Source organism: Sinohyriopsis cumingii, chromosome 11 (genome assembly GCF_028554795.1).
Source record: "Sinohyriopsis cumingii isolate HCF-2022 chromosome 11, ASM2855479v2, whole genome shotgun sequence".
Taxonomy (NCBI): Eukaryota; Metazoa; Mollusca; class Bivalvia; order Unionida; family Unionidae; genus Sinohyriopsis; species Sinohyriopsis cumingii.
Window position 1 is genome coordinate 2,300,786 of NC_142971.1, and position 24,314 is coordinate 2,325,099.

Sequence of the window (24,314 nt, forward strand, 5' to 3'; positions counted from 1 at the left end):
TAAAATAGGAAATTATTTTTTTTAAACAAAGTCTAAATAGTACACCATTCCATCGTCAAAATTAGAAAACCATAAAACAAATTAAAAGATACAATATAACATCATAAAGGAAGAAATACAACTGGGAAAGATATTTGATCTATACTTGCTGTCTCAAACATAAAGAAAATATAGCATACACACAATATAACACCATTACATATAGCAAACACTGAGACCTAGGCGACATATAGCAAAGGTTACAAAACATTTCAAGGGAATGAACTTCGAGCAAGGTGAGGGAAACCAGACTCGGACGAACAACCCTTTAGATAACACTATGGAAACATAAATACCCCATCAAAAATTCTAAAAACTAAATTTTTTATATAAAATTTTGTTTTAATAAAACGTAGAACACATCTGAGGGGGAAATACACAAATATAAAATACTTTTTATTTTTTTTGGGAAATGGGGGCATCTGTCCGTTGCCCCCCCCCCCACTCCCAAAAAAGTGTGTGTGTGTGTGTGTGTGTGTGTGTGTGTGTTATTATACCCATTACATTACTTGCAAAATATATATGGTGCTGACATTTTCGGCAAGAGGGAGACCTACCGATATTCTGCATATAATTATTTTAATGTTTTTCAGAGCGAGAGTATTGGGGCCTGATCTGTTCAATATATTTCTCAACTGATACAGCAGGTATAATCAGAGGCGTAGCGGGGTGGGGGGGGGGAAGGGGAGTACATATGTCCCCGGGCGCCAAGGTACAGGGGCGCCAAAATGAGGCTTACAACGTTACATTATAATAAGTAAACAAGGGTAATATTCAAAAATGTGATTAAACGGGGAGGGGGCTGGGGCGCCAATTTTATAGTTCGTCCCCGGGCGCAAAATATCATAGCTACGCCTCTGGGTATAATAGAGACCCCCCCCCCCCGAGTTTGCCACAGAGCGCTCGTGTAATATACGGTTTAATACAAAATACATGATTGTGGGCAGGAATATACAAAATTTGGTCGATATACATGATCGTTGGTATCTATTCAAACAAGGGCCATGAAATACATTAGCAAATTCCTACAGTATTTTAAGGCAGGCGATTACGAATTATTTAAACCACGTTTTTCATCTGTCACAGATTTTATAATCATTTTGAAGTGGCTGCTTTATCTCGAGGAAAACGAGCGGTAAGTGTTATACAAAACAAAATCTTAATAGCAATTTGATCACTTTTGCGTCATTTGACAGTAAGAATAGTAATAAATAGAGGATAATTTCTTTTCCTACGTTAGGCCTAATACCTGGTATGTTTTTTAGTGTGGTACACACACAAAAAACAACCCCAAAACAACACTAACAACATTTTAAAAAACCCACAAAAACGAGTGCCGTGCCGAAGCCACGGGCTAAAATGCTTTATTATCATTTTTATTTATTTATAGCATCAATCACAAATTGAAATATATACAGTATTAGCGTTGGAAAAGAAAGTTTTCTTTTTGTTATATTTTTTTTTCTCACCCTAGCGAAACACTTTCTGCAAATGACCTTAATAAAGAACAATAATAAATTAACCTAAACCACTTTGAATGTCGACCGTATCTTTTATTTACACGGCATCATGCGCGGAAGAAAATACCAACTGAACCGGGATTTCAGACAGCAGATGAATTGAAGTTGATTCATTGAACATCATTAGCAATTGTACAATCAAACAGATGCAACAATGAAAAGTGGAACTATGAAAAATCGAGAATGTTAGATTTGCGAAGGATTTATTCCGAATCATTGTCTGCTAATAGAGAATTCATGTCAGTTGCTGTGTCGGCTATGCCCACACAGCGCGCCGTCCAAATGTGAAGTTGCGTTTTGCTGACAGTCATAACACTGTGCCATAATTTATCTGATGGCATGTAAAGAAGCTGCTTAAATTATAGTATTTAAAAGTTTCTTCATTTTGTAAGAGCTCAAGAAATTAATTCTGGTTTGAAAGACAAGATGACGGTAAAACTCAGAAGACGTAGCTGTACAGTACCGTTGGTGTTGGAGACGTCATAATAAAGGTAACTGCGTTAACTTCGCTTTTTGTTTGGTAATTTGTTGGATATTATCTTTTGCTGATCTTCTTTGAGCTTGGAGTAAATTTTACATTCTGAACATTTTTATTTGCACTTATCTGCTTAATATGTATTGCTGGGATATCATATAGAATATGAAGTCAGTATAATGGTACTATATTACATATTTGAATGATAAAAGACTGGTAAATGATATAATGATAAACTACAAAATAAATAATTTGCCCAATATCCCAAATATGTTAATTAAAACAAACATTGAATGTAAATTCAGATATAATGAGCAGTTGTAAGAAGTAAGAAATAACATTTTATCCATTGAACCTGTTATGTGTTATCATCATCAGTTTTAAAATAAACACATGGAGACAAGTTTGCTTAAATTCTAAAATTAACACACACACACACACACACACACACACACACACACACACATATGGTATTTTAATCTAATACAGAAATGGTGACATTGATATATGCAGACCAATAGTTTTTTTCTTCTACAGATATAAATTAAAAAGCCTAATTCTGAGAGTTTCACCTACAACATTCATGATGGGAAAGGGCCACTAATTAAGAGCTGACATATGTGGAAGAAAAATACCATCCATGTTGAAAAGGGCTAGAGGTAATGTGAGAAAACATAATTTATCAATCTTATTTAACATTATTGTTGATATTTTATCTCAACTGGTCAAAAGGCTAAGTGGGTTTATGTAATGGTCCAGAGTGTGTTATTTATTTCACATCCCCTTCTGTCTTTCAACAGTAAGAAATTAGCTACTTTGGAGTCCATAGTTCTGATCAATTTGTTTATATAAAACTTGGTTTTGGGCTTAAATCAACATCTTGGATAAATCTAATAATGAGCAAAATCCAAGTATATACATGTGATCATGTATAAGATTAGTTGAGTTTTTTAACCAGCCTAAAAGCCATACTTCCACAATATAGGCTAAAATCATTAAGTTGTCCTTGAAGTTTGATGAGTGTTAACCATTAATAATAATAAGGTGATCTTTCATCTGAGTATGTTACCACCGCATGCAATATTTATACATGTAGTGCAGTTTTTACTAAACGTAGAATACATGCTTATATAAATGAGATCTAGATTGAAGAAGTGAAGATGCATACAAATACATGAGGTTATAACCACTACTGCTGATTCAAGTTTGATCATGCTTGGCCATTGGGCTTATAGAGTCAAGTTTCACAATGATGCTTATTATGAGTGTGATAAAGGTATGGTAGTGAAGTGACCTTGCACCTGATTGGCAGAGTTTCTTATGATTTGCACAACAGTGTTTATGATCCAATTTAGATCTGACTTGTTTAATTATTTGCTTGTATGTCTGAGGCTATAAGCAAAATCTATGCATATAATGTGGTGGTTCTACATCTCACTAGCCATTCTTGCTACTGCTCTTAAAACTATTTCTCATTAATTTCATCAGACTTGGTGAATAGATTTATCTCATCAAGATATAGCAAAAGAGCAATTTTGTAAAAAAAATATTCATTCATATTAAACTCAAATTCTGCATCTGATTGGTTGACCTTGCAAATACTATAAGGGCTCTATTTCTGACAAAAAGATTATTTTGATCTAATGTAGCAGAAATGCTTATATGATCAAAACATTGAACATATTTGATGACAAATAAGAAATAGTTTTTCATGCAAATTTGATAAACATTGATAAATCGGTTCATATCATTAAAAGCTTGGAAGAGTTTGATTACATGTGAGACCATCACATATTAATCATTCTTTATTTAGAGAATTATTTTTGTCAGGATTTAGTAAAATATGTAAAATCAATATGGACTGGTTTTGTTATGTACATCAACACTAGTTGTTTACTGAGTACTGAGGGAATTGGAGTAAGGCAAGGGTACATTGCAGTAGGTAACCTGGTTGACTTGATAACAGGATTTTAACACAAACATTTTTATCAGGAGTCTAGCATACTAACCATTGATTCACTGCAGATCCTGCCCCCATTAGTTACCTTTTAATACATAAAGCATTTGGGTTTTTTATGTCACAAATCCCATAGGGATTAAAATTAACATCATAGGTCTCACTGGATAGTTTCGTATTTTGACATCCCTCTAATTTTTAAGGTAGAAGGCATGAACCTAATTATCACAAGCCTAGCATTTATAAATTTACACATAAGCTAAATCTATAATGTGGTTCAGATTTACTTTGAGTTAGGCATGGAAATAGGTTGGCTTGTTGGTGACTGCCTGTCACAGTTAGATGAGCATTGGAGATCATATGCGTAACTTAGTCTGCAAATGAGCTGCCGACTTTTATTTGTGTCTGCTACAGAGGTAAATATAAAAAAATCTTGATGGTAGAGGGGTGATGAAAAGTATGCTAATTTGTTATAGTACTAGTGAACTTTATTCATGCATAAGGCACATACTGATTCTTTTAGTTGCCTTGTCACAGAAAAATATTGAAAATAGCTATTTCTAGTAAAAAATGAATGTAAAATGTACCTGCATCCTTTGACCCTACCAGAACCAAACTAAAAGCTCAAATTTGTGCAGCTGCTTTTGCTCATCACAAACATAATTGGGAGTATAACTGCTAACCCTACCCTCTAGCACACATTTCATTCATTCATTGGATTAAAGTCACGTGCACCTTTCGGTATGTGCGACTGTTTAGTTTGTACACGTTTGTGTACTTTTTGAATTTAGCGATTAACTTATACAATGCCCCCAAGCAAGCAAGCCGAAGCCCAGGTGCCCCAAAAGGTCCCGCCCAGGCTCTCATCGCTGCAACCTTCTCCATCGTTGTACTCCGTTGGTGGTCTGTTTCTGCATCCTGCATCTCCTTCCTCTCTCATTTCAGGCAGTAACCGAAGCACACCAGCAGCAGTATTATGAAATTTTCGTTGCAATCAATGCCCAGTTCCCTATATTTATTGGGCTATTCCTGTACTATCTTGCCAAACATGTGATTGTCACATACGCTTCAGATATTCCTGAGTTGTGAATTTTCCTATCTTTTGTAAGGTCTATTAAATTTTGTGTACTTTGCGTACTTGAATTTTCCGAAAATTTTTTCACATCTAGTAGGCTTTTAGTAGCCCTTTATTTTGTTTTGGAGATCTCAATTTGGTTAAGTATTTCGTACGTGTGGCTTTAAACCAATCAGTGTGTTTCAGGGCCAGTAAGTTGTTGGTCAAAAGAGGGCTTTCGTGGGTCAGAATGAAAGCCCTATGTGGTAAAATTTGTTTGTAAAAAAGAAAAAAAAAAAAGAAAAGAAAAGAAAAAAAAGGTGGGTAGGGAGTGTGTATGCTATATTTGTGTGATGGCTATTGACATTTTTGTTCGTTTTTCTGCTTTTCCCACATATCCCGACAACACACATTCACGCTCACTTTCTCATTCACACTTATAAGTAGATGTGGGGGGGGTGGCCTTATTTCTTTTGTTTGATTTCGGGAAGGCAATTCTTTTCATACTGGGGGGTGGGGGTGGTTTGATTATTTGAGGCATACTCTTTTCATTGTTTCTGCCTTCATTCCCCAAGGTCTGCAAGTGTCCTGTTCTTTCTTCTTTTACTGCCTTAGGACGTTTAACTTCATCCTGTGCCTTTTCCTGCTCTTCTTTATTTCAGCTCTTTCTGCCTTATCCCGTGTCCGTTTCTATTTTGGTCTTCTCGTCCTTTTGATACTGCCATGTTCGCCGTGAGATGTTTTCTTCGAGGGAGGTGGTTTGATTGCCTTTGTTTCCCTTCGCTTTGACCACTTGGCTATTTACCTGTTATTTTTGTTTAGCTTAGCTATTTGTGATTTATTTTAATGTATATTTTTTTTATTTTTATTTTTTTATATTTTTTTTATTTTTTTTTGATCCTGCCGTTATAATTTTTTTTGATCTAGCATGCCGTTATAATTCCGAAACAGTGATTTTGTAATATTTTGTCCTTATCTGGTTTTTATTGTTCGGGTTATGATCGGCTGTGCCAGTCTGTGAACCCACGATACCGAGCCGGCCGTCACAATTCCCAAACAGTGATTTGTAATATTTTGACTGGTCTTTGATTTACTTTTTAATATTTTTTTTTTTGTTTTTTGTTTTTTTGTTTTTTTTTTTCCTTTTTTTCTTTTTTTTTTTTTTTTTTGAACCTACGGGGCCTAGCATGCCATTATAATTCCAAAACAGTGATTTTGTAATATTCGTCCTTATCTGGTTTTTATTGTTCGGATTATGAGCGGCGGTGTCAGTCTGTGAACCCACTAGCCCGAGCCGGCCATCACAATTCCCAAACAGTGATTTGTAATATTTTGATTGGTTTTTTTCTTTTTTGGTTCGATCTTTTAGGTTTATTGGTTTTAATTTCTTTACATGGTCTCTCTTTATACCCAACCCTTCATTCGGTTTAGATTTGTCCCCTTTTGCCTATTTTGTTAATGAATGTCATGATGTTATTATAGGTCATTCCTATGTTATTGTTTTTTGCCACAAGTAACTCCGGGTATGTCCACCGTTCTCCTATTTGTTCCTGTTGAGATTTTAGTTCGGCCCTTTCCTGGTTGTATTTGGGGCATATATTTATTAAGTGTGCGATTGTTTCTGGAGTTGGGCAGTAGGGGCAGTTTTCGGTTGGTCCCCTTTTTATGTGTTTCCCTGCGCATCCTGCCAATAGTGTTTTACCTGTTCTTATTCTATTTATTATTGTTATATCGTGTGGATTTTTGAAGGTCGGACTTTCGACTTTTCTACTTACTTTTTTCATCATCGTGTGTATTAGACTGTTTGCATCCGATTTTTCCCATAGCTCTTGCCACATGTCATTGATCTTGTCCCATGTTATTGATTTCAGTGACGCTGTATGCTATATTTTGGGCTTTTGGTTCGTTTGTGGTGTTTTTTGCTTCTGCATCTGCTTTGTCATTGCCTGGGATTATGGATGTGAGAGGGTATCCATACGAATTCAACGTGTTTGTTGTTTTTTTCAATCTCTTTAAGTAGCGATCTTGCATGATTAATCATATTAGGTCTGCTCTTGGATTGGTCTGTTGCTAACGATTGTAGTACACTGTAAGAGTCGCTTAGAATGACTGCCTTAGTTGTGGGGTATGTTTTGACGTATGTTAATGCCATTAGTATTGCCATGAATTCTACCATGTATATAGCGCATTGGTCTGGGAGTCTTTTTCCAACGGCGACATCTAATTTTGGGATCACTATCCCTGCTGCAGTTTTATTTGGATTTTTGGTTTTTGATCCATCTGCGAAGATTTGCGTGTATGTCTCGTATTTGTTGTCAATGTACGTTAGTATTGATGCTCTTAGTCCTATCGGGTCATTTTGTTTTTGTCCTAGTTTACGTAAGCTAAGATCTATTTGTGGTGTGGGACAGGTCCACGGGGGGTCTGGGTAGTACCTTATTTTTTCTGGGTTGATATTTGCGATTTGAAATTTCTTTTTTAATTCTATAATTATTTTCCCACTAGGTATTTTTTTATTTTTTCCTTTTGTATCGAATGGTTTGTCGCATGCTAAGAGGGCTTGTAGCGTGAGGTGGTTGGGTTGGTGTATTGATTTCGAGTCGAGTATCGCAGCATCAGTTCCTTCCGCCTTAGGTCTAGCGGGGGTTCTCCTACTATTATTAAGATATCTTGTGTGGGGGTACCATTTAGGACGCCGGTGCATACCCTTAGCGCTTTTGATTGGACTGTGTCTAGTTTCTTTAGTAACGTGGCGTTCGCCGCTCCATATACCTGGCAACCGTAGTCCAATTTTGCTCTTATAAGTGCTCTATATAGGGTAACGAGTGTTTTTTGATCAAACCCCCAATTCACCCCTCTGAGGTTTCTGTGGAGGTTGATGTCTCGTTTGCACTTCGTTACGAGTTCTTGGATATGAGCTGCCCACGTGAGTTCGTGGTCGAATACCATACCTAGGAGTGTCGCTTGTTTTTCGAATTTGATGGGTACCCCCTTTAGGGTTAAGTTTGGAGTGGGTGGGGGGTGGCCACCTCCCGGATTGAAAACTATGCCTACTGTTTTTAGAGGTGACAATTTAAATCCCCATTTATCTGTCCAATTTCCTATATCGTTTAGTCCTTTTTGTAAGTGCTTGGTCATTTCTCTGCTGGCTGGGTTGCCAGTTTTCCATACGGCGCTGTCATCGGCGAATTGGGATAAGTCAAGGTGGTTGGGTTTTACCGCTGTTTCCAGGTCGTTTATCATTATATTAAATAAAGTTGGGCTGATTACGCTTCATTGTGGCGTGCCATTTTCCAGTTTGTATCGTTCGGAGTAGTCTTGTCCTAGTCTGACTTGTATCTTTCTATCGGTTAGGAAGTTAGCAATAAATTTGTATATATTGCCAGTTATTCCGTATGGTTTAAGTTTACTTATCAGTCCCTTAGTCCACATTAGATCATATGCTTTTTCCATGTCTAAGAAGATGGCTGTAACATATCTGGATTTTTAAAATTTTTCTCTAGATGCTAATTTGACAGCGGTTTCTAGTCTCATGAGTTGGTCTATTGTGCTTCGGTAGTTGCGAAACCCGCTCTGTGTATTAGCTAGTAGTCCTTTGCTTTCTAAATGGTATTTCAGCCTGTTGTTTACCATAGTTTCCATTATTTTACATATATTGTCTGTTAGTGATATGGGCCTGTATGATTTTATATCGCTTGAGGGTTTTCCAGGCTTAAGAATCGGGACCACTACTGCCTTTTTCCATCTTATAGGTATGGTACCGGTTTCCCATATTTTATTAATGAGGTTAAGTGCAATTGTGACAAGTTTTTTGGGTAGGTTCTTGTACATTTCATACCCCAAAGTATCCTCCCCGGGGGATGTGGTCTTTTTGCCGGCGAGGGCCTTTCTCCATTCGGCTTCTGTAAACGGAAGGTTTAGTGGGCCGTCATTATTTCCTGCTTCCTTTATGTTGTCAGAGTTGCTTTCCTCAAATTGCCTTTTATGATTTTTAAACTTATCCTCTAAGTTGGTATTGCTACACATTGGCGAAATAGTTTGCGAATAATTCTGCCTTATGTTTGTTGTTTTGTCCAGGTATGTTGGGGGTTATTGATTTAGTTTTGCCTCTCATTTTTTTAATTCTTTGCCACACCTCCTTCGATTTTGTGTTAATATCTAGTTTTGAGCAGAATTCTCTCCATGAGTTTTGTTTAGCTATCATAATAGTTTGTTTGGCAGTTTTTCCTTTTCCTTGTAGTAGTTAAAGTCCCTATTATTTTTAGTTCTTTTGAATTTGTTTAGAGCTCTTTTTTTCTCTTTAATTGCTATTTTACATTCATTATTCCACCAGGGCACCGTGGGTTTGGGTGCTACTCCTTTAGTTTTAGGAATTGTTTCTTGGGCCATTGTGTTAATGGTTTCTATTAATTTGTCATTAAAGGTGTCAATGTCCCGGTGATATATGGTTTCTGGGTCGATTGAGTCACCTATCTGTTTGAACCTAATCCAGTTGGCCTGTTCGTATTTCCATCTTGGTGTGAAGGACGCTTTATTTTGAGGTATTCTAATTTGTATTTCTATATTTATAAGGTAATGGTCACTTCCCATAGGGTCGCTTTCATCAACTTGCCAATCAGAAATGCCTGTTAATCTTGGTGTGCATAGAGATAGGTCTATTGCTGATGTGTGGCCTGTTCTGTCATCTATCCGGGTGTGCATTCCGTTGTTTAGAAAAACTAAGTTGCATTTTTTTGCCCATTTTTCTACAATTTTTCTTTTAATGTCCGTCTTTTGACTCCCCCATAGTTCATTGTGTGCATTGAAGTCCCCGCATATTACCACCCATTCTCCACAGTCTTTAATCATTTTGATTGTTTCGTCTGCACTTAAATTGCGCTGCTCATTTGTTTCATAGAGGTTAACGATTAGTACCTGCTTAGTTTGAGCGGTTATTTTGACTATCTGTATTTCGAAGTCATTGGGCGGTCTACTATCTGTTAATTTATGCATTTCTGATGTAATTCCATCTCTAACAAAGGTTGCTAACCCCTCTCCTCTTGCTGTGGGGGATCGATGCTTTAGGTATTTGGTGTTGTAGCCTATGATGTTTGGGATACGTGAGGTATCATTTAGGTGGGTTTCCTGTATGCATATAACATCTGGTTTTCTTTCCTGTTCAAGTATTTTGTTATTTAGTTGGTCAGCGTGGGCCCTAAGGCCGCGTGCATTCCATTGCCATATTTTGATTTCTGCTCTGGAATCCATCTCTAGTGCAAAAAGTCTTAATAGTTTGTTTAATTTACTGTTGTTTTCGTTTTATGCGTGTTTCCTACCAGTGAGGGTGCTACCTATTTATTTTGTTTTTGGTATCCTGATTTTTGTTTTGGCCTGCTTATAGTTTACCCCATGGGAGATCATATATTCGACTATTAGGGCTTCTCTAAGAGCCCTGGGGCATTCTGCGTGGTTTGGTTTGTGGTTACCACTACAGTTAGCGCAGTGCTGATTGGTGGCGCTACATGTTTTCCGGTCTGGGTGGTGAAGACCACATTGATTGCACCGGAATAGGTTTCCGCAACTCTTAGAGTAATGCCCCCAATTTTTGCAGTTGCCACAGAACCGTGGTTTGTTTTTGAAAGCAAAAATTTTTTTAGCCTCGAGTTTTTCGGCTATTTTGATAGTTTCTGGGGTGGCGCCCTTAAAAAAGAGTACCACTGCAGTGCTATCCTTTCCCCTTCTTGTTTTTAGGCGGATTGCTTTCTCTACTTCCTGTCCTTTACTCCTTATGTAGTCTACTATTTCATTGGTTTTATTTTGAGTTGATACGTATATGACTCCTTTGTTGTGTGTTTTTGGGGGGTTTGGGTCTATGTGTTGTTTTGTTCTGTTGTGTCTAGTGACCTGAACATTTATTTGGTCTATTCTTTCAATTTCCATATATTTGGCAATCTGTTGTTCAGTGGTGCATTTGATTATCAGCAAGTCGTCTCTAGTGCTTTTAAGCGTGAATTCTCCTTGGTGATGTTTGTTCAATTGCCATGCTATGGTTTTAAAGGCTAACTTCGTTATTTTGGAATTTACTCCCTTGACGAAGAGAGTCAGTTCAGCGGGGTGTTTCTTGTTTTGGATATTTTGCAGACTGGTCTTTTTTTCCCTGGTGTTTGTCTCTTTAGCTGACTTTGTTTCGTTGTCCATAACCGGCTTGCTGGGTCTTGTATTCTGACAGTTAGTGTGTTCCTTATTCTTTCTAACTGGTATTTGGGATTTGGTTTTCCTATTATTCTTACCTTTTGTTGAGTCGTGTGTGACTGCTTTATTTGTGGTAGGGTGAGGGCGTTCTGTTTCATCTAGTAGGTTCTCAGTTTGAGTCCCCTGGCTGCTAGTGTTTTTAACCAGCGTGGTCTGGGTTGTTTTTGTGCTTGTTGAGTATTGTTCCTCAGTTTGGGTACTCATGTCGGATGTAGTTTTGCGGTTACTCGGTAGATTGTCCACATTCTCGTTTACGCTTGGTGACAGGTAGAGTCTACTCATCGAGTCAGTTGGGGTCGAGTTGAAAATTGGCGTTAAGAACTGTATCTGTCGTTTTTCTCTTAGGGGGGATGAGACTGCTTCGGAGTAAGTTTGCCTTAGTTTATCTGCCTTTAGGTTGACCAGGCAGCTGAGATAACTATTTGATGATGTGACATTAATTTTGTTGTTATCCATCTTGAGTTTCTTTATTTGATGTAAGGTATATATGACGGGATATTTCTTTAGTTTTAATCCTGGGTTTGTTTTGATTTCTTGCAATTTATTTGAGTTTAATTCTAGCTTAAAGCTATCTGTCTTAACTATACTTTATTCTACTTAGTACTATGAAAAAGCAACAGCTGTAAGGGGATATGCAAATAGCTTTTATTCTGATTTGTGTAATTAATTATTATATTACTATTATCCAATTTAAACTTATTGAAAATTATTTTCTAGCCAAATGGTCAAAGTAAAAGGTTTTACTTACCCCGATCCAATTTTCTTTTTAAGATCTTTAGAGTTTTTAAATACAGCCTTCTAATTATACAAGTTTCATTACATTGGTCAATAATTAGTCACATGTGATGACACTTGTAACTAATCAAACCACAGCAACTGAGAGCAGACTAAGCACTGATATTTATATGGTACAGTGGCAATATACAGTCTGTCTGCCGCAACACATGAAACAAACTGGACAAATCTGAAAGCCTTGAATTTGACTTTATTTATCTGTATGGTAGAACAGAACCTGAGTTGAAAAGCTTTTAAAGAAAGACCTTGATATCAAACCTAATAATAACTGCAGGAGTTATATTATGGATAATTAACCATTCTCTCAGTTTCAAACTGGGCATTCCATCCCATGGGGTTCTAAATGTAAACCAAGTGTAACTGATATCCTAATGAACTGTAAAGACCATAGCAGCACAACAGCAGGGAACCAGGTATGTCCAGATCCAGAAATCACAGACCAGTTTCAAACTGATGATGAACCACATAAAAATTACACATCTGCTAGAACTTATGTTATGAAGATAACTTAAATTGCATTATTATTAATCCTCCTCCTCACATTCATCATAATTGAGATGCATCATATATGTTTTATTGTAAAATAGTTTATGCAACATAATTCAGTGAAGACCTTTGCTGCCAATTTACCAGTGAACCATTTGTTTCAATGAACATATTTTATGTTGTAACAAGGAGCATCATTTAAACATTATGATACACTTATCATACCTGTATATGAAATCTTAATACTAACACTTATACTTGCAATACTACTACTAATAAAAACACCTGCATTGATAATTTGATTATGTTCAATTGGACTTGTATCTAAATGATCACCAGCTGTATGAAAAGACATATTTTAATATATAGATATTGGATGGAATACTAGTTACCACAATTGAATAGTCATATGATAAATGATATATTATTTTAAACAATTTATATTTGCAGTGAAACATACTTTTACATTATTTTCACTTAAATTTCATTTATAGAGCAGTATACTCTGCATTCATTAAATTACTGAAATGGTTATAATACAACAACAAATACTGCAACTTCCAGAATCACAAAAATCAAAAGATATAAACAAAAACTTCCCTACATGTATCAACAGTTGTCACTTAATAGACAGAACTCTGAAGATTTAGAATAGGATGTTAACAAATTAGGTATTCAAGTTAAAAAGAAAAAAATACCAAGTAAGCTTACTACCAAAAAATCAAACAATAACAGTGAATTTTAGTACATTCCCAGGAAACAGAATATATGATTTTTCTTAACTTGATCTGATACATCTTAAATCTATAGAAAATGATTCATATTGTATGACTAAAATATTATGTAAACAAAAATTCCATCACTTTTTTCAGATGCAACATGCATACCCCAACCCATCCTTCTTGATCATAAAGTATACCAGCATTCCACTATAAGATGGGGAGCTGTAGTGGCTCAGTGGTTAGCTTTCTGGACCTGTGAAATAAGGTAGGTTCAAATTCTACCATCAGACCAACCTGGGTTAGCTACCATTGTGTGTCCTTGGGCAAGGCACTATACTTAAAGTGCCTTGGCACTAAATAACTTACTTGTGTTGGTTTACCATAAAAGGCCAAACCAAACACAAAAAAACAACAACTTTAAAATATGAGTTTTGTCAATACTAAGTAATTGAAAATCATACTGAAGAAATGTTTTTGTTAATACAGATTAATGGATCTAAAAAATCTCTTTCTTCTGCAGGAGTTTAAAATGTTAAATTAAAAAGGTCATGGTACACATTGCTTTGTTCGTACACATCAGGCTCCGTAACCCATATCCAACTAAAAATTTTAGTAGAGTCTGAATAAAACATTTTAATCTGGATGATAATATTCTTTCTCCATTCATATATTACACCACCAAGATTGATCCAAATAAGATTACATTTTACTATAACACTGAGGATGAGTATGCCTCTTAACAACTTACAAATGTGGAGAGAATGGAGTTAAACTGAACTTTGATTTCTTTTCAACCATAGCACAAGATGATCATTTATTATGAAAAAACCTGAATAAAGTTGGAGTTCATAACCATGACAGTCTTGATACAATATAAATTCAATATATTATTGTTGTCTTGAGGTATAGTTCTGTATATTACAATCTCACACAAGATCAGGGTATATTTTAGTACCATACAGTTAATTCGGGATTGTATTAATACCTATTCTGGTGAATGAACATTAAATAAGATTTACTATTTTGGAACCAGTTGCAATAAAGTTTACTAAACAAGAGAAAATATGACTTTACTATAATATCTAAAATGTAAAATCTGCAAACAGAATACTTGCTTGACTTTACACTTCAACTATATCATAATATTTATTTGAAATGAATTTATACAAATGGCATTAAATTTGGTTTCAGGCTGGTAATGACAATGGTAGTAGTGAATAGGGACGGTCTAGGGACTAGGGAACTTCCATGTTAAAAAGGGTATATCCACTCTGGGGACTATGTAATTTAACATGGGAGAAAAAAAAAAATATCCATTCTAGGGACAAGGGGAATTTAACATGGGAGAAAGAAAAAAAACTATTCACTCTAGGGACAAGGGAAATTGAACATGGGGAATAAATCGTGGGACTGTCTTGGGACTAGGGGAAATGGAACAGGGTCGGGACCCTATTTTAATAAGGTCCCGACCTGATGGGTCTATGAAAATGGAACAGGCGAAAATTGAAACAGGGAGGGGTCTCTATTTTTTTATTATTTTTTTAAACAAAAAAATAAAAAAAGGGGTAGGCAATTGAAAGTCAAGATCTTTTCGAGAGATAGGAATGGCCCTGAAAAGGGCCTTTGGTTTTATGTTAATATACCCTTAACATAAAGGGCATCTGTGACATCTTCTTCTTGACCTTAGGCTGTGCCTGACTGCAGGACCATAGATTAAGACTCTTTTGAGGCATCCTTGATGCTCCACATAAGATTCTTCGCATCCACAGGCTGGTGTCTGTCCTGTGGATAACTGTCCAGTTGGATCGGACATACATTGATATGTCCGTCCGGAACATCATCGAAGACACAAGTGTTGAAGATTGTACATCGGTCCACATGTTGGGGTGCTGAGTAACAGGTGAAGGAATGCAGTGAACTGTACTTATTTATAGGGGGAGGAAGGATTGAAACGGATTGAGTTTGTTGACCAATCCAAACACGCGTTACAAAATTCAGTCAGCCCACGTCCAATCCGAAGAGAGCAGTCTGTGACGTCACATAGTCTATATAGATTCGCTAGCGCCTGTGCGTAGTCAATCTAAGCGACAGTTTTTCAACATGACGGAAACTCAGAAAACGATCAGTTTGGGTGCACTGATGGTGGAGACTGCCCAAGGGAACCCAGACTTACTTTCAGAAGAGGTGAATTGGGATTTTGTGGATTTTTTTACCTTGCAAGAATTTGTTCCTGAACCTTCGTCACCTTCTCCTTCATTACTGCACATGGAAAATTTTAGACAGAGACAGAAAGAAGAATTGGAGAAATTTATACAACAGCAAAAGGAAGCGGAACAAGCTTTTCTCCTACAGCAACAGCAGCAAGAAGAAGAGGTAAGAAAAAAACAAGAAGAAGAAGACGCAGCAGCAAAGAAACAAGGGTGTCAAAATCAAACGGTCACGGTACTGTTAGACATTTTAGTTAAGAAGTCTGAAACAGATGTATCAGACTTCTTTATTACGGCCGAAGAGAATACGACCTTCCCAAGCTAAACACTCCAACCCTGTGACTACGCCTACTGCACCATCCTTAGTGATTTCAACGAAATCATCATCAACAGTACGCAGTCCAGAAGTAGGCCTTGGCCATGGCAAAGGCTTAAGACAGTTAAAGTTGATTGTTTAAACTCACCCCTTACACCAAAAAAGGCCCTTTTCAGGGCCATCCACGTCTCTCGAAAAGAGATAGGCTTTCAATTGCCAATAACTAAAAAAAAACATTTTACCCAATAGTACCTGTCTGTGTATGAGTGTGCGTGAGTGTAGGTTCTTATTTTAAAATCAAAACCCAAAGACACTTACCTTTTATAATTAATTTATTCTTTTATAAATATTTACAATTCACAATTCACAACAGAGCACTTTAAAAAGTTCATAGACTTATTCTGTCTCATTGTTCACTCTCTGTTTTTTTAATTTCTTCACCGTCATAGTCTTTTCCTCCTCTTCCTCCTCACTTTCTTCCCTTCTTTTCTTCTCCTGTTTCTTTTTCTTCACCTGTCTGTTTTCTTCCTCTTCTTCTTCCTCTTCCTCTGAAGAATCCCTCTCTTCTTCTGACTCCTCTTGTTTCTTTTTTGGGCAGTCTGGTGACCAATGTCCTTTTTCTTGACAATAATAACAGGTATCTTGACTTTTGTCTCTTCTAACCCCTTTTTTTTCTTTTTTGACGGTCTGGACACTCTGAAGACCAATGCCCTTTCTTCTGACAGATATAGCAAGTATCTTGACTTTTATCTTGAAAGGAAGGAGAGTAGTCCCTCGGCTGGTCTGAAGAGAATTTTCTAATGACCCCTCGCAAAGCTCTGATGAAACGTTCAATCTTGGTAGTCTCTTCCATTGTTGTGCTCAGTTTGAGAGTGAAATGAATAGTGAAAGGACAAGACACATACCCTTTATATACGCTGGTCTGCTATGACTATAAATTAATCCATGGTGTTTAAACTTTAGTCATTTGACTTTTTGCTATCGAGATGAAATGATCCAATTCATTTGAGAAGAAAGAAGAAGAAAGTAAGAGGCAGAAACGTGATCTATCGCCTCGTACTAGGGCTGAAGTCTTGGCACAAATTCATGCCAGTGATTTTGAAGAGGACATGAGTGAACCAGAATCCAAACCCTCTAAACAAAGTTTACCACCCTTAGTCAACCCTGAAAAGTACTATGACATTCGAGAGACGGAAAAGCGTCCCTCTAGAAAATTTAGAACTACGGCTTACAAATACACAGTGAAGTTTAAAGATTTCAAGTCTGTTAGAGAAAGCAAAAGGGTTCATCACCGACATGTGGGATTCTTTGCTCACCACACTCAAGCGACAATGTCAACCCAAAGAAGATGATCGCTTGAGACTTTCCATACAACATGACGGCTTGAAATCCCCTGTTTGGATCGAGTTTAGCAGCCCTGCAGAATTGACCACTTCCAAAGTCATGGACAAGATTCAACACGTGCAACAATCTAATGACCAGTTTGACATCACCGATGGAAAAGCCACACTGGACATGACCCACGTCTCTCCTCCTCAAGGGACCGGACAATGCAGAAAGACCTTATTGGTCAACAACCTTTGCATTACCAAAACAAGTCTTGTCCAAATTAACAATTTTCAAGACCACATGTGTTTAGCCCGAGCCATCGTGGTGGGATGAACCTATGCCGACAAGAACGACACGGTAGAATGAAAAAGAGCCTGGGAGAACATTCGAAAATCGAACCGAGCCAAACAACGAAATGAAGCAGAACTTCTGTTACAACAAGCATGCCTGTCCAAAGACACATCCTGTGGCATTCCTGAGATGCAAAAATTGCAAGATGCCCTAGCTCCACGATACACCTTGAAAGTGCACCCTCAAGAAGTGCGCGGGTCTCTGTTGTTTCGAGGGAAAGACTTTAAGGATGGAAAATACATTCACCTCTATCATCACGATGACCATTTCGATACCATTACCACTATCACTGGATTCCTGGGATACAAATATTACTGTGAGAAATGTGACTTATGATGGTTATAATAATCGAGAGCAACACAAACATTGTGGATCGAAATGCTCAGGATGTTTGGCCTCTCAACCCTGTCTGAGCGAAGGGCAAGAACCAGTGCATTGTCCTGCTTGTCTGCGCACATTTGTCAGCCCTGCCTGTTACCAACAACATCTGAAGATGCAAGGTTCACAGAAGAAATGTGCTTGTCAACTCCTGAGATTGTGCCCAATGTGTGGACAAGGTCTATGTATCAACAGTACCAAGGCACACGTATGTTCAGGAAAGAAAAAATGTCACATTTGTCACTGCATTGTGGACTTGGAACACCAATGCTACATACAAAAATACCAATCCCAACCAGAGAAAGAGGATGGTCACAAGAAGAAGAAAAGCAATTTCATCTTTTTCGATTTCGAATGCATGCAAGAGATCAGTATTCACATTCCTAATTTCTGCGTGGCTCATCGAGCGTGCGAGAAGTGATTCAAGAACCTATCTTGAGTTATTGCCCTCACTGCAGTAAGATTCCTGGAGGGCGTGAAAAAATCTTTCAAGGACCGAACACACTAGCCGATTTCACACAATGGGTCTTAGACCCCATCGACAAGACGTGGAGCCAAGAGGACATCGAACATTATTATGGAGATTGTCATTGTCATGCCACGGTGATGGCTCACAATTTCTCCGGATATGATGGACAGTTTCTTTTGAGATGTTATACGGAACGTGGCATCGAGCGTCCTAAAATCACTTTGAACGGAGCCAAAATCATTTTCATGCAAGTGGGACAAGTGCAGTTTAAAGATTCGATGAGCTACTTAGCCATGCCTTTGAGTCGAATGCCTAAAATGTTTGGAATGACAGAAATGGCTAAAGGGTACTTTCCACACTTTTTCAATACAGAAGCCAATCAACACGCCGTTCTACCCCATTTGCCTCAGGCTCACTATTACAACCCTGACAACATGCGTACCGAACGAGAAACTTTCTACGCTTGGTACCAGGCTCACGCCTCCGACCCTTTCGACTTTCAGGAAGAAATGCTAAAGTATCGTCGTTCCGACATGGACATTTTACGGCGATGCTGTGGAAAATTTCGAGAACTGTTCATGGAACACGGAGGGGTTGATCATTTAAAAGAGGCTTGCACCATTGCCAAAGCGTGTTCCTTAGTCTACCGACAACGATTCATGCTTGAAAACACTGTGGCTGTCATCAGTCCTCAAACGACCAACTATGTCAAACGTCAATACTCGGTCAAAGCCCCATGCTGGTTGCATTACTTGTGCGACAAGGAAGACAAATGGATTCAGCATGCCCGCAACGGACAGGGCGAAAGATCATCGGAATGCATTCGGTCAATGGCTGGGACTTAGAAAACCCCAAGATCATGTACGAGTTTAACGGTTGCTTATTTCACGGATGTCCCGTCTGTTACCCTGACCGCGGCACTAAAAATCAGTTCTTACAACGAACCATGGAAGACTTGTACCAGGCCATTTGTCAGCCACGCCTAAAGTTAGAACAGGAAGGATACCAAGTGGTGGAAATGTGGGAACACAAATACAATCACCGTTTGAACACCGATCCCGAGTTTAAACGCCTCATGGAAAGTTACCAGTTCATGGACCCCCTGAACCCAAGTAATAGTTTGTACGGAGGAAGGACCAATGCCACCTGTTTGCTGTACCAAGCTGACGAAGAGAAAGGAGAAGAAATCATATACTTGGACGTGTGTTCACTGTATCCCTACGTGTGCAAATATTGTTGCTTTCCTGCAGGGCACCCACAATTGTTCACCGAACACATCGACCTAAAAAACATTCGACAATACGAAGGCTTGATCAAGTGCAAAGTTTTGCCTCCCATGAACCTATACCATCCCGTCTTACCTCGCCATTGCCAAAGCAAACTTATGTTTCCTTTGTGCCGTACTTGTGCTGAAACGTGCAACCAAGATCAACCTTGTCATCACACCCAGGAAGAACGGGCCTTGACTGGGACATGGGTCAGCGTAGAATTGTTCAAAGCTCTGAACATGGGATACCAACTGTTAGAAGTGTACGAAATTTGCCACTTTCCCAAGACACAATAATTCCACAAGGGTGACCCCACGCAGAAAGGCATTTTCGCAGACTACGTGGATGCCTTTTTGAAACTGAGCAAGAAGCCAGTGGCTATCTGTCCTGGTGTCACACTCCCGAAGACCAAAAGACATTCAGAGAGAAATTCTGGGCACAAGAAGGCATTACTTCAGATCACATTGAGAAAAACGAAGGCAGGCGATCGTTTGCCAAAGTGATGTTAAATTGCTTGTGGGGTAAAATGGCACAATGACCGTGTTTACCCAAGACGGAGTATTTGACCGAACCTTCCCGCTACTTTCAGATGATTCACGACAAAGCCAAATTCATGAAACACGTGGACGTCGTTCGTGAGGATTTGATCTTGGTGAATTACGAAGAAGATCTGAACTTTGTAGAAGATGACCCCTTTGGAAATGTCATCATTGCAGCTTACATGACAGCTCATGCTCGCTTAAAATTGTACGAAGCTTTAGAACTGTTAGGGGAACGTGTCTTGTACTTTGACATGGACAGTTGCATTTATATCGATCACCCGAGTCAACAGCACCCTGACATCGAAGGAGACCGTTTAGGAGCCTGGACAGACAAGCACCCCGATGACAAGATTCTAAGTTTCGTTAGTGGTGGTCCCAAAAATTACGGCTACGAATACTGAGCCAAACAAGGAGAAGTGCACACGAAGTGTAAAGTGAAAGGACTTACTCTGAATTATCGTACCAGTCGAGTGGTCAACTTTGGCATATTGAAAGAAGCCTTGCAGTCTAGAGATAGTGACCACCTATCAACCCAACAAGATTGTACGTTTACCCACACACCACATCGTCAGTCGACCCTTGGAAAAAGTCTATCAAATCGTGTAGCAGAAGCGAGTGCGGCTTCCCACCCACTTTACTTTGCCGTATGGACATGTCGGTATAAAACATTGGTTGTAAGAGGATAGCCACCCACCAGAAGGATGACTTCGCCGCAGCAAGAATGGAGTGAGAAATCCAGTGAGAACTCCAAGTTCAAAACCTACCATTTTCCAGTCTTCTTACCTGACTATTGTGATTGTGCCCGTCGATTGGACATGTTTCAAAAATAGCCTATGGATAGGGAAGGATTACCTTCTTCGTATGTTTTAGCTAGAACAGGATTTGTCTACTTCGGACCCGAGTCAGGATTGGGATACGAAGTACAGTGTTTCGCTTGCGGACTGAAGTTACGAATGGATCTATGTATCTACAAAGATTCAGCTATTCTGGAACATACTCGATGGTCTCCGCACTGCCCTTACCTTTCAATGGCCTTTCCACCCATTAAACTACGGTACAATTATGACGGTACCTTAGAGACGGTACCTTCCAAAACTAGACGTAAACACATTGCATCCTATTTCATTGTTGTTTCTTTTCCACATAATAGCTTATTTTTTATAAAATGTTAAACTTTACTAATCTTTTTTCAAGATCACTTTAGTTTGCAAAAATACATCTTGTCATTTATTGGCATTCTACATTGAATTTTGTAAACTAGCTATAAACCTGACCTAATTACTCAACTTAACTGCTGACAGAAACAGTCTACAGTAAATGTATTTCATTTCTATAGCTCGATTGATAAACATTACATCTTTTAAAGCTGTGCACAGAATAGGCCGACATATCACGAGTCAGGAAAACATGGGGGTGGTATCCCCTGTGTCCAAAATTAATATCATTTTGAATAGAATATTCTAGTGACAATTGCCTCTTTTCAAATGGTAAGCATTGCTTTTTTTTATTTTCATCAATCTGTCAAATTCGGTATGCATTTTGCTTTAATATTTGAGATGGAAACCTTAGGTGCATAGAAATGTCAGACAGCATTGTACATCATGGATGGTGTCCAACATACTTTTATGATCATAAAACAAAATCCCATTTTTTAGTTATGGCCACTGATTTAAAAAATATTCATCCAAGCTAAATATAATAATAATAATAATGAGGACTTTGTATAGCGCCTAATCTTTAGAAGCTCTAAGCGCTTTGCAACATTAGACAACATAAAAACATACACAATGATATGATTACAAAAACAAACACCATGAAATTAGAAAACATAAAAAACATGCTGACAATATTTAAGGTAGTTAACATTATTAAGTCATTAAGTTTGTTTTTGTAGTCAGAATAAGTAGTTTTGAGAGCACTCTTGAATGGGATCACTGCGTCTTTGTGTCTAAGTTCAGTGGGCAATTCATTCCATGTTGCTGGGCCCTGGTATGCAAAAGAATGCTGTCCATGTGACTTTGTTTTCATGGTGAGAATAATGAGTATATGATTGTCGGAAGAGGAGTGTAAGTATCTTGCTTGTGTGTACACATAGGTGAGGTCGGATAGGTATGTTGGACTAGAGTCTGTCAGTGAAACGTAGCACAGAGAACTAATGTTGTGTTTGATTCTGGATCGAATGGATAGCCAGTGTTGGGTACAGAGCAGCGGGGAGGTGTGCTCTGATTGTGGTACTCTAAGTATGATCCAAGCAGCTATGTTTTGAACTTTTTGAAGTCTCTGCAGTAGATATTAAGATGAACCAGACAGAATTGAGTTACCATAGTCCAGTCTTGAAAGCAGTAATGAACACACAAGTGTTTTAGTGGCATCAACTGAAAGATATCTGAGAATGGAGCTGATGCGTCTCAGCTCAAGATACGCAGCCTTGCATATGTTCATGACATGTTGGTGCAATGTGAGAGTACTGTCCAGAGTAACACCTAGGTTTTGTACTGATTGTGTGAATTTAATGTTGGTGTTGCTGATATTTATTGTGTGAGGTAAAGGATGTGAATGAGAAAGTCTTTGATAAGTAAGTATGGCTTGATTTAAATTGTGTTTTTCATGTGACTTGCCAGAGATTTTTAAATGAATTGATAAAGTAACTTGAGACACATTTCAAAGTACATGTTTTAAAAATATTCCATTGATTATTGCTGGCATTTAGAAAAATGCAATGCATCCTTTGTTGTGAAACTTATTTTAAAACATTGTATTACTCATGCAGAAGCCTGCTTGAAAACTAATGGCAAAGCAAAGGCAAATGGAATGGAAGAGACCATATCAGAGACCCTCAAATATGCACCCAACCAACGCAGAATGATAAAAAACAAGGTAATCCAAATGACTCTTATTTCATCAATATTGGATTCAGTTTCGTCTTTTAAAGCATAGTATTTGCAAAGCGGATGCATTTCTAAACTGATAACAAAATCAGCTTATCCTATTGCCCAGGACTATCAGAGCTAGAGTCCAGCTAACTACAATATGCATATATCTTGTCTGATCGGACAAGTGCCTCCATTTGGAATTTTTATTCACATGAAATATTTGGATGAAATAAATTCATCTTTGTGCAAATTGATTGCACCATCCACTTGCCAGAAATGACAAGTAAGTGCAAAGTTATCTTGTATCATGGCTTAACGATAGTAAGGGAAGCACAAGTGCAGTGAAGAAAATTTCATACATTTTTATAATGCTGATTAACATGACTTCTGCATATGTAACTAGTGCTGAGATGATATGACTTTATTTAAGCATTACAATTTTGTTTTAATTTGCAGGTGCCTGAGCAGAAGAAGTAATAGATAAACTTTACAGTGGAGTTGGAGACTGATTCTGATTCATAATCTTAATTAAATCTAGAAAATAAACATTAAAGTCATATTAAAATATCTGTTGTATTGTTTCCTTCTTTCATTTTTCTCTTAAAAACAAATGTCTGAACCTTTAGTCTGTAAATTCAGTGGATTCCTTATCAGCCCATCTACTTTTACTTTACACCATGCTACTTTAAAAAAAAATGAATTATCCCCATTGGGGTAGGTCCCCCCAACCCCCCACCCTACTTTGTCAACTTACCTGCCACATTTAAATCTAATGGAAGGCCCTGCTGTAAAGCCTGTTAGTAAAACTACCCAACAAGAGGATTTCATACATTTGCAACTCCTAGATGGATGGTAATGTTTTCATTTTTGTAATGTAGATTTGGACATTCTTGCCACCAGTATGGAATATGTGTTTCAGAAACACAAGCAGCTTTCATCAGATTTGCATATAGGTTTTATATGTTGTGAGTATGTTGTAGGAAGTTTTTTTAAATAACATCATATGAGATGATGCCAGTGGAAATGGCAGAAAAGTGTCTGTATTGTTCACCAACTACACCTTGTTCTTACAAAATGTGGCTGTTACACATTCCCATGATGATGTCACTGACAGCCATCAGTGAGGAATGCCCCAACAAGCATAATACAAATTGCTTCCATTCTAATTGTTACAATTCCATTCTGACCACTCCGGTGTCCTAGTGGTTAGAGCGTCCGCCTCAGAAGCGGGAGGTCATGGGTTCAAACCCCAGCCAAGTCATACCAAAGACTTACAAAAATGGTATTAACAGCTACCTCGCT

The 24,314-nt window shown here is 37.9% G+C and overlaps 1 protein-coding gene and 1 long non-coding RNA gene across 2 annotated transcripts in view; both read left to right on the plus strand.

Annotated features, from left to right (window-relative positions):
- Positions 1-24,314, plus strand: part of LOC149787520 (uncharacterized) — a 108,974-nt gene that overhangs the window by 32,685 nt on the left and 51,975 nt on the right. The gene's annotated exons all lie outside the window — the stretch shown is intronic.
- On the plus strand, positions 1,642-23,016 carry LOC149787521 (uncharacterized). The gene is made up of 4 exons (XR_016424367.1): positions 1,642-2,050; positions 2,572-2,693; positions 13,430-13,544; positions 22,910-23,016. It is a non-coding gene; the product is annotated as an uncharacterized LOC149787521 (long non-coding RNA).